We start from the raw sequence: 12605 nt of genomic DNA on the forward strand, positions 1-12605 counted from the left end.
TGTATGTTATCTCACCCTGGTGATTTGTTACATTTCAGCCTATTCAATGAACAGTACTTCTGCTTATACATTTTTTAAAACACTAAGCTCTTCCTGAGTAGCACCTGTTACTTTTATGAGGTTATTAACTTCCTAACACGTAAAAACTTACTTACTTAATCCAACATGAAGTTCTCTTTAATTTGTTACTGATTCTACATTTTGGGATAAACTTGGCTGTCATTAAACGTTAAACAATTTTAAACCTTCCTTACATTTCCTCAGCTGTTTCCACACTTAGGAGCTTATCCCAGTTTATTTTTTAGGGGCTGTGCTGCATCTGCTCGAAATGTTCCCTTCTAAAATTAGCTTAACTGTTTTAGTTTTTGCATAAACACTCTGACAAAACACTGTTGAATGTACTACATTATGTATTATTTAATTGGACCATATTTCTTAATTTCTAGTCTTTAGGAATTGTTCCAGTATGTACAGATTTCTGAAAAATGCATGTTAAGGTTATATAGGTATAATTATCAGCTTTCTTTATCTCTATTAGGTATATATAACCTGATCCTGGTGATTTATTTTATTTCAGCTTTTTTAATTGTACCAGTACTTACTTCTGTCTGTAATCTTCAAATCATTTAGTATTTTATTAATATTCCTTTTAGCTATTAGGAGATTTTCAAAAAGGTGAAGACTTAAGATGAATATGAATTTAGGGCATTTTCAATTCTCTCCTCACTGTCCTTAGTACACTTGACCTACAGTTTGATCATTCTCTTACTGACAAAATACCAAAAGAATCTCTTGGGGCTAGCTTTTTCACCACTGGTCTTTTCAACTGACTTTTGTCTTTTCTAGTTTCTTTTTTAACCTTTGCTCTTTTGCGCTTAAGGGCTCTATGGTGTTAGATTTCTTTAACTAGTGTTTGTTATATAGCTGCTCATTCTTCCCCAATTTAATTTTTTAACCCTTACTCCTCCATTGAGGATTTCTTTTAAATTAAGCATTGTATTTAAAATTTGGAGTGTATTGTATTAGTATACTTTTAAATCTGCCCAGTTGCTCATCAACCATTTTCATACTTGAACATTGTTTTAAGAATTTACAGCTGAAAATGTTCCTTATTAAAATGAAATTCTACAGTTTTAGATTTCATTTTTGCTAAACCACTACATCACTTACTATGTCATGACTGATAAATACTAACAGTTCAATAACCTATTTTCTGAATTCTTCCTTCACTGTTACAGAATGAATAATCTAGGCCAGCTCCAATTTTCATTGGTGTTTTGACATACAAGGTCCTAACACTCTGATAACATATGTTTTAACTCCTTTCTTTTATTTTTAGCAGAATATAAACTCTTTACATGCTCCACCTCTGATTAACATTTTAAAATACAAGCATTAATTAAATCTTTGAAAGTCTGTTCCTGTTATCCAATACTTTTTGAAAAAAGAAATATATATATATATAGTGTGGCAGATGGCTGGGGACCCTAAACAGCCGGGATGCCTGGAAGGACCAGGAGAGGGACAATAGCTCTCTTGGAACATGAGAGAGCAGCCGCCCTGGTCTGCGTCGGGGCCACGGGATCGAAGCTTGGGGGCTCAGCCCTGTTGGGGCCTGTGGCCATCGCCAGGAAGACCCCAAAGGATTATGGAGCCCTGGACTGCAGCACTTCTGCCACAACTAGAAGTGCTGCCAGAAAAAGTCCCAGGCACACCCAGAGTGATTCAGGGTGCTCATGCGGCACTTCTGCCACACCAGGAAGTGCCGCCGGAAGATCACTGAGAAGCACCTGGAGCACATCCAAGGTGTTATAAAATGGGCTGCCTCACTCCATTAGGAGAGCCAGAGTCAGGAGGAAGAAGACAGAGGTTGTGAGGAGAGGAGTGGAGGCGGCAGAAGAAAAGTTATCTACATTGCGGTCAATAACAGGTAGCTGTTTGAAGCCGTCTATCCAAACCAAAAAATTTTCCTCGACTTGCTTTCTCATGTTCAATTTGAAACATATTCATCTTTAAAAAATCTTTTCAAGCTTCCCTCATTATTTCTAAATAAACAGTAACCATTTATCTTCACCATCTGTAATATTTTAACAAGTTTCCGTAACTGCTGTAACATTGTATTTACCATGTATTTACCATCTCAGAACCGGTTTGACCCTCTCCGCGTCCCCATTTCGCCTTCAGCACCTGGTGATGTATTAGTGGTAGGTGATTCCATCGTTAGAAACCTTAATGTCGCATGCCCTAATGCAAAATCGTTTGTTTCTTGTTTTCCCGGTGCTCGTGTCCGAGATGTAATGAAACGTGCGCCAGCAGTCTACGAGAAACACAAGGAGAGGGCAGTTGGATCAATCGTCTTGCATGCCGGCGTAAACGATATAAGGCACCGACAATCAGAAATCCTGAAGGCTGACTTCGCAGCTCTGATTAGAGACACGAAGGAGAGGACCCCATCGGCAAAGATCTTCGTTTCGGGTCCACTACCTCTCGTCAGACGATCCAACGAGTACTATAGTCGTCTGCTAGTGTTGAACAACTGGCTACAGGGTTTCTGCAAGAAGAAGGATGTCGGCTTCATCAACAATTGGAATCTCTTTTTGGAAAGGCCGCGTCTCTTCAAGCGTGATGGCCTGCATCCGAACAGTTTCGGCGCCCGGGTCCTCTCCGAAAACATATCGAAGGTAATTCGTTTTTCTTGACTATCTATCTCTGCTCTTAACCCCTTCCGAAATAATACTGCTGTGCCAGGACATGATGAATGTTTAATAGAGTCTTCCGTTAAAGTTCACACCATTAATACTGTAATAAGCAATCTCAATGCACGTAGAAAACCTAGGAAATACGGCATAAACTCCAATAATCTAATTAAAATCACTATTTTAGAGGAACAATGTATTAAAACTATAAAAACAGATCACAGATTAAACAAAAAATATACACAGAGCGGCTAATAATAATAATTTAGTTCCTATTCCAAATAACAATAACGCACATAGTACTCATCTCTGCACCTCCGAAACATTAAATATGGCACTATTAAATGTCAGAGCTTTAACTAACAAAACGTTTTTATCAACGATCTTATTAGTGATAAAAAAAATAGATCTTATTGCACTAAATGAAACATGGCTGAATTCAGATGCCGCGTCAGTTTTAATCGAATCTGCCTCCGGATTACAGTTTTACTCATTCAAACCGCCAGGGAAAAGGGGCGGATTGGCTAACATTTACTCGAGCGATTAAAATGTAAAGATGTCAGTTTTGGTAAGTTCAAGTCCTTTGAGTATCTCGCCGTTGTTATTCATGGAGATTCTCAAGTTCTAATACTATCCGTGTATAGACCTCCTAAATATAACGCGCTTTTTGAGGAATTCTCTGACTTAATGTCAATTTTAATTACTAATATGACACACTCCTAATAGTTGGCGACTTTAATTTTCATATAGATAATCAGTGTGATCTAAAAGTAAAAGAATTTATGAACCTCCTGGATTCTTTTGATTTGAGACAACTCATAAATCAGCCTACACATAAAGCAGGTCATACATTAGACTTAGTGATTACTAAAGGACTGAAAGTTGATATAAAACAGATCATTGATATTGGTCTATCAGACCATTTTCTTCTACTTTTTAATATAGAAATAATGATAAAAAACACTCATGAGAAGCATATTGTTAAAAAACGCTTCTTTGATTCGCAGCAGCTTTAAAACTTACAAACATTTTAAGCAATCAGTCCGTTTATAGTGCCAGCTATAATAGCGAGGACAATGTAAATAGTAAGGTGGAAAGATTTAATTCTAAAGTGAGAGCTGCTGTTGACATAGTTGCACCTGAAAAGACAGTGAAAAAATCTTCTAGCATTGTTATACCATGGAAGACCCAAAGAGTGTCTGATTTAAAGAGAACATGCCGTAGAGCTGAGCGTCAATGGAGGAAGACTAAACTTACTATCCACCACGAAATATTAAAAGTCAAAATAACAGAATACAATAACACTGTCCGTCTTGAGAGACGCTGCTATTTCTCTAATATTATAAATAACAATGCTAGTAATCCTAGAGTCTTATTTTCAACAATTGATCACCTACTAAACCCAGGTAGCTCAAAGGAATGCCTCCTAAGTGCTTCCAGTGAAACCTGTGAGGCTGTCGCTGTATTTTCAATCAAAAATTAATGATATTAGAAATAACATAGTATATCTCCCCAACACTAAGGATCCCCTAAACCCCAACATCCTGTTATAAACAAATTAAACTCTTTCACTAGGATAGATTTACCTGATTTACAAAAAATAATATCTCAATTAAAACCCTCCACCTGCGTCCTTGACCCGATACCAACAAGGTTTTTCAAAGAAGTATCAGGCGTGCTAATTGATAATGTTCTTGACATAGTAAATTCGTCACTAGATACTGGGGTCTTCCCAGACTGTCTTAAGACTGCTGTAGTTAAACCCCTACTTAAGAAACATAATCTTGACCCCTCGCTCTTGAAAATTTTAGACCCATCTCTAACCTGCCCTTCTTAAGTAAAGTTCTAGAGAAGGCAGTCATTATGCAGTTAAATGACCACCTAAATAAACATGCTATTCTTGATAAATTTCAGTCAGGTTTTAGAACAAATCACAGCACAGAAACTGCACTCGTTAAAGTAGTAAATGACTTGCGGGTAAATGCAGACAGAGGCCATTTATCTGTTCTCATCCTCTTAGATCTGAGTGCTGCATTTGACACCATTGATCACAACATTCTTAGAAATCGCCTTAGTCAATGGGTGGGCCTCTCTGGCAGTGTCTTAAATTGGTTTGAATCCTACCTGACAGGGAGAAAATATTTTGTTAGTTGTGGGAATTACAACTCGAAGACACATGATATCCAATATGGTGTTCCACAAGGCTCTATCCTGGGTCCGCTGTTATTCTCAATCTACATGCTTCCGTTAGGTCAGATTATCTCAGGGCACAACGTGAGCTACCACAGCTATGCTGATGACACACAGCTGTACTTATCAATAGCACCTGATGACCCGATTCTATTGATTCACTAACACAATGTCTGACTAGTATCTCAGAATGGATGAATAGTAATTTTCTCAAGTTAAATAAAGAGAAAACTGAAATTTTAGTGATCAGCAATAATGGATACAATGAGGCTATTAGAAATAAACTGGATACATTAGGATTAAAAGTCAAGACGGAGGTAAAAAGCTTAGGGGTGATTGTTGACTGTAATCTGAATTTTAAATCACATATTAATCAGATCATTAGGACAGCATTTTTCACTTAAGAAACATAAGTAAAGTTAGACCTCTTTATCACTGAAAGATGCTGAGAAATTAGTTCACGCGTTTGTTTTCAGTCGACTAGATTACTGTAACGCACTCCTCTCAGGACTACCCAAAAAGATATAAATCGTTTGCAACTAGTGCAGAATGCAGCTGCTAGAATCCTAACTAGGAAAAGAAAATCAGAACACATTACTCCAGTTTTGATGTCACTACACTGGTTACCTGTGTCATTCAGAATTGACTTTAAAATTCTGCTTATGGTTTATAAAGCCTTAAATAATCTCGCCCCATCTTATATATCGGAATGTCTGACACCTTATATTCCAAATCGTAACCTCAGATCCTCAAATGAGTGTCTCCTTAGAATTCCAAGAACAAAACTTAAAAGAAGTGGTGAGGCGGCCTTCTGCTGTTATGCACCTAAAATCTGGAATAGCCTGCCAATAGGAATTCGCCAGGCTGATACAGTAGAGCACTTTAAAACACTGCTGAAAACACATTACTTTAACATGGCCTTTTATAACTTCATTTTAATCGTAATTTAACTTAATCCTGATACTCTGTATGTTCAATTCATCATAACAACTATTCATGGTGGCTCTAAAATCGGTACTGACCCCTACTCTCTTTTCTGTTTCTTTTTCCGGTTTCTTTGTGGTGGTGGCCTGCGCCACCTCCACCTACTCAAAGCTTCATGATGCTCCAACAATGATGGACGGATTAAAAGGAAGAAGTCTACGTGACCATCATCATCATCAAGCCCTTCCGTGAGAACCCTAAATCCAAAGAGGACTGTTTCATTTATGTTAGGTAGAATGCCCAGAGGGGACTGGGCGGTATCATGGTCTGGAATCCCTACAGATTTTATTTTTTCTCCAGCCGTCTGGAGTTTTTGTTTTTCTGTCCCCTGGCCATTGAACCTTACTCTTATTCGATGTTAATGTTGATTTATTTTTTATAATTATGTCTTTCATTTTTCTATTCTTTAATATGTAAAGCACTTTGAGCTACTGTTTGTATGAAAATGTGCTATAGAAATCAATATGTTGTTGTTGATGTTTACAATTACATATAATGCCAGTGCTTCTAAAATTAAGGCATGCACTTTGTAAATCTATTACTAATTCAGGGTGCCAAGTCATTTCAGAATTATTTATTTCATGTTCCTAAAATATCTTTTTAATATCTTTTGTGTACTCTTAATCTTGGCATGTCTTAAACTGCCTCTAACTTTAATCACAAGTATATCCCTGAAGTCCACGTTCCTAATATTCCAAAGGGCATCCCAAAATCCCATATACTGTATCTGTGATTCTCTGTCTCACAGGAAGATATGAGACACATGTTAAATCTTCTGGTTTTATCAATCTAGGTAGTACTGGTGCATAACTGATATGTGTGTGAAAATTTTGGAACTGGCAAAGTTTTCCTAATTTGAAAAAGAATTGTACCATTCTGATGATGGAGACACAGCTACAGGAAGAATTGCTTGGCCTTTACATGAAATTTGTTACTGAAATGCTAAACCAGACAAACTAGAGTGAGGTTCTGCTGCTTTTCCATCTGAAAATGACATAAGCTGACATGAAATCTGTCTCTGGAAAGGCTGGAAACCCGGAATGATGACCATCTTGAAACTACTTCAGCTGCAAGAGTCCAAGCTGGATATTTTATGTAGTATGCCTATGCGTCTGCTTATTGTATTACATTCACATTACACTTAGATTACAAAAAATAGAAGAGCAGTTTGCCTTTCTTGCTACTCTCCCTGTGTTTTCTTAAGAGATCATTTTTAATTCTAGGTCAATAAAGGTGAGAGAAGATGTTCTCAATCAACAGTCTGTACATAGTGTAGTCTTGGGTTATATGGCACTATATGAGCAAGGGTGTACTTTAGTGGCATGAAGCCCCAACTGCCTAATGGGCACATTATAGTTGAAAATCTTCAATGCTGGTAAGCATACACAGGTCTAATAAATAGTTTGTGCATAGTGTGGTGTTAGGTGAGGCAGCACTATAGGTAAGTGTGTGTCTCAGTGGCTATTGTGATGGTGTTTACCTGTGTATGTGTTTGAGTGAGCCTAACAATTTATAGAATTTGTGTAATTTTAATAGTTATAAGGATGGCACTTACTTTGAGTTTTTCAAGATGGTGATTTTGAGAAAGCTCTGGCAATGAGAAACAGTGAGGCAGCTGCACAGGTATGCCTGTCTGCAGCGATGCAGTGACAGAGATCATGGTGCACAACATGCATCACCGCTGCTGGGATAGAGTAGTTATTTAGGTGTGAGAAAAGGGCCCAATGGAGAGGTACAATTAAATCATTACATTCTGGAGGGTACTAGAGAGTTGGAGCATCAGTAGCTTTTTACTGGGAACAGACTTGTTGGCTTTCTTCTGGGTTATGGCACATAGAACAGACTATGTACTAATGTGCTTGGTAACTGGAACAACAGTGTGATTTTCCACTTAAACTTTTCAAGAAAAATTGTATTTTGATATCACCTTGTTTTTAATAAACTTTTTTTTTGTCTGTGTCTCTCTCATTCACCCTTGCTTATCCTTGGTAAGACAACTCAGTGCCCTATGGTTGTACTGTAGCAAGGTGGGCACACGTTTACTCACAATTCCAGATGGAAGAGCAATATAATAAGTTTGAAGACTCAAAGATTTAAGGGCCAGTGTGAAAAAACATTCTCCACAATATTGCAATAGCATAAAAATAACTTTAGAGAAGACCACTTTGTCAATTCTGTGCTTTAGCTTGGCACCAAACTCTTGCAGAAAAGGCATTTCGATTTTACCTATGTCATTTGATGAGGACTAAAAGAATTGAACTGAGCCCCAACATCTGGCCAGATGTCTCCCATCTGTGTGCTAGGAAGTAAGTTCATTGTGTTAGGCTCCCTGTTACTGCATCAAGTATGCATGCCTACCTGTCAGATAAATGAGGCAAACTTTTTTTTCATGTAGGTAAATTAGTGGCCCACTATTTCTGCTTAGTCCTGCTGAAAACCTCATAAGTTCAGATTTGTCATCCTCTTCAAAATGGTTGTGCACATCTAACTCTGGGTTTGATTGCTCTGGAGAGTGGGAATCTTCTTATCCTCCATCCATCCATTATCCAACCCGCTATATCCTAACTACAGGGTCACGGGGGTCTGCTGGAGCCAAACCCAGCCAACACAGGGTGCAACACAGGAAACAAACCCTGGGCAGGGTACCAGCCCACCGCAGGGCACACACACACACTCACACACACCAAGTACACACCAGGGACAATTTAGAATCACCAATGCACCTAACCTGCATGTCTTTGGACTGTGGGAGGAAACCAGAGTACCTGGAGGAAACCCATGCAGACATGGGGAGAACATGCAAACTCCACGCAGGGAGGACCCAGGAAGCGAACCTAACTGCGGGGCAGCAGCGCTACCACTGCGCCACCGTGCTGCCCTCCTCTTATCCTTTATTTATTAAAGTCCATAATTCTAGTGAAGTTTGTTCAACATATCAGTTTGTTATCAGTTCAACATAGATAACTAGAAAGAGTAATAACACAGTATAATACATTGGGTGGGCAGCAAAATAATTTAAAATAAATTATTAAGTGAGGCATAAAATACCTTATTAAAAGAGACAATTTAGCTACTTGTTTAGTAAAGCCCAATACTGAGTTTATTGCCATTTTAATTTTTTTCTTTTGCCTAGTAGTAGTCTTTCTCTATTGCAAGCTAGATTTTATAAAGCCAGATCGGCTTTTTGTTAAAAAAAAAATGACATTTGGCAGTAAATATAAACTTAATAAAAACATGTTAAACATTCACAAACCAGTGCTGCATACTGAAAAACATGATCATGGGGAAAATGTTCATACACCTAATATTCTTCTGTGATTCATATGGATGTAACATGCTAATGTTGTGCCTTTTGTAACTTTTCATTTTGCTTAATATGTGGACATAAATATAATGTGTCTGTTTATGAGGCAATCAGAGCAAAGACAAGATTTGCCTCCCCCCAACACATGAAGGCTGGCCATGTTGCGGATAGGAAATGTTTTGTGTGGTTCTTGATCACCATGAAGTATTTCCATGGTGAGCAATCATCAGAGAACCATATTATAGTGGCAGTACATCCAGTGGGAAAGACTGAAAGCCATCCCAAACCAGGCTGGTACAGATAAAGTGAGGGCATGAATGTTGAAACTTAGTAATTAATGGAGCATATTTTTGTGTCTGTGCTCCACTGATTTAAAATTACACTCAGTGACACAATTCCTATATTAGACTAAAATAAATAACAATTTCCTGGATTGCTCACTACAGTATATTTCTACGTACAAACGTACGTATACATGCATATTGTCACACACATGCGATTGGTAGACAGCTGAAAGGCCTTAAGAATAGTACTACCATGCCAGACCGGGGGTGGCGAGCTGCACTAACTCTCTTTCTCAATCTTCTGCAGACCATCCACGGTAAATCTCACTAGGTCCCTAGGTGATGACGTCACTTCTGGTACTTGTGTCATAGATGATGTCACTTCCAGTACCGATGCCAGGGATGACACCACTTCTGGTCCCGGTGCCAGTAATGATGTCACTTCCAGTCCAGAAGATGTCACTTCTGTTTCCGCCATCTTTTCATTTTACAATCTGTTCTGTTTTGGATTCAAATGCCTGTGAGCATCACAACCAATTCAACCCATTTGCAGCCAAGGCGCAATATACGGTTGGCTGCCCCAAACCTTTTTGATGTCTGTGGTCTGCTTTTGTGACAATATATTGTACAAAAAGTATCAGCTGAGATTAGGGTTAATTGTTGCTAAATAGATTAATATTTAATTTTATTTTGACACATATAAATACATGTGAGCAATAAATGCTGAACACATTAAATGATTTCAATTAATTTCTTTGTTTATAAAATATTTGCATCCAACATTAAAAAAGAGTACTAGTGATTTAATTTTTAAATGCACAATTTGGGGGATTATGCATGTTCAAAATCAATATGACTTATATCTGCTCACTTTGCCAAAGATAAGAATTTTGACTGATTAATTACTTGGGCTGTGTACCTGTCCATTCATCAATCAGTTCACCTGTTTCCACTTAATCAATTCTGCTTATCTTATATCTCTGTCTTCTTTGTATTCCAGATAACAGATAATTTCAGTGCTATAGAAATAAAGAGCAACTGACCAGAGGAGACACAAGCTAAAGCTTTCAATGGTGGCATGATTAAAGCATTTCTTCAATACTAACTAATGGAGGGGATGTGACAGCTAATACTGCTTTAGCTGCATTGCAAAAAAAAGGAAAAATTGATATAATCAATAGTAAATGAATGCCATTTTTTTACTTTTACTATTTTTCTGAGGCTATCTACTTATCTAAAATATAAACTTTGGCAGGAATATAATTATTTGTCAGCAGCCTAAATTGTGCTAGTGCAGATATGTGTGGGGAAATGAACTGCTTCCAGTGAGGGAATGACATATCATCTGGGGCTCTTTCCCACCAGGACAATTTCTTATAACAGAAACAATAGATTACTGCAAATTTTAAATGTAGCAACCTAAGAATATTAAAAGAATTGTTAAGCTTAAGCTAGCTGGGCATAGGTAGAGGCTGAAGTGACATGCAAATACCACATTTACACTTATATTTACACCTACTACTTTTTTCCATTAATTATTTTTAACATGGTTCTGGAAGTACTTATTTAACTATAATGTTACATTATTGAGTCTTTTTCATATTTACTAATGAACAGTAACTAAACTGTAAAAATCAACTATCTTAGAAGTTGCTATATTGAGATGGGAGAATCTGTTTCATGGGTAAGATCACACTTTAAACTAATGCAAGCCTATGGTCATTAAAGCAGATATTCATAACAAAAAAAGTAGACTTTGTCCCAGTAGAGACCATATAGCTTAGCCAAAATCAGGTTGTTTTCAACATCTTCCAATTACTTTTACAGCAGTCACTTGGAATAATGTGTGATGTTCAAGTCAAAGTAAGTAATGTTCCCTTAAGAGAGGTGGAAAGCTGGCAAGTGCTGTTGGAGGAAATGTGCCAGTAGGCTGCAGAGCAGGGAAACAGGAGAATAAAGGAAACCAAGTTCACACTATATGCTGGAGTCAGAGTCATTTGTTATGAAGTAGAACACAATATGATGCATACTTAACTACCTTGTGCATCAATACCCCTGTGTCTCTTTTTTGCAGTGTAAATAAGAATGGACCATCTGTCCCACTGATCCTTTCCTCAGTCTCAATTTGTGTGAAAAATGGAAATCTAACAGGAAACTAGGATATAAAATGTATTAGTATTTTATTATGATTTACCTTGTGACTCATTCCCTTGATATATTTTTGCTTTTAAACTATACTTTTACACTACATGCCTATCCCTGCCCCATTTATATGCCAGTGTGGTTTAGCACTGTACAGCAGGCAGAATACCCATCTATTGAAACTGAAATAATCTACATACAGTACACATTAGTGTTCATAATAATAAAAGCCCCTAAAAAGTAATAATGGAGTGTGAATGTCTGTTATTAAATAAAATATATAACTGTAAGATATTCAAATCAGAAAGCCATATTTGATATTTTTTGAGCAGTGACTTGTGTGTGGTTAGTTCTTCTGTGGCTCTGAAGACCATACAGGACTGCATATATGAATTTAGTGTAACACTGCCACATGTTATAAAACAAAATATTCCTAACAGTTTAAAGTGAGCTATTTTTGAGATAAGATGATTATGTGAGTACTTGGACTCTGTGAGTTTCCACCATAAAAAAATCTGATCAGTTCCATGCTAATAAATCTAAATAAATGGTAGGAAATGATAGCCCTAGTATGAATGTACAATTCAAATGATATATATTTAATCCATTTTTAACTCACAACTGATTGCAGTTTTGGAAAATAATCACTTGGAACTTGTGAACTACTTGTAAAGTAAAAGTAAGGCTTATTATACACTATTGGGGCTTTCTTCACATTCTAACATTCAACCAGATCTGTGAATAAATCAATTGTATATGCAAAAATCAAAAACACCCTAAATACAGATGACCTGAATTACCAATGTGGAAAATGTAATGGTGTCTTGGTTTTAAAGTAACATTGAGAAATGCACAGCTTGCAATGCAGAATGAACATCAAGGCTGCAATTCTGACTCTAACAATTGGGGAAACCATTACTGTACATAGTCTATAAAAGGCCGCATTAGTGTTCTGAGTATAACAGTCTCAAGCAAATCCAGAATTGTTTGAATCTTGGGAATGGC

Source organism: Polypterus senegalus, chromosome 13 (genome assembly GCF_016835505.1).
Source record: "Polypterus senegalus isolate Bchr_013 chromosome 13, ASM1683550v1, whole genome shotgun sequence".
NCBI classification, from domain to species: Eukaryota; Metazoa; Chordata; class Cladistia; order Polypteriformes; family Polypteridae; genus Polypterus; species Polypterus senegalus.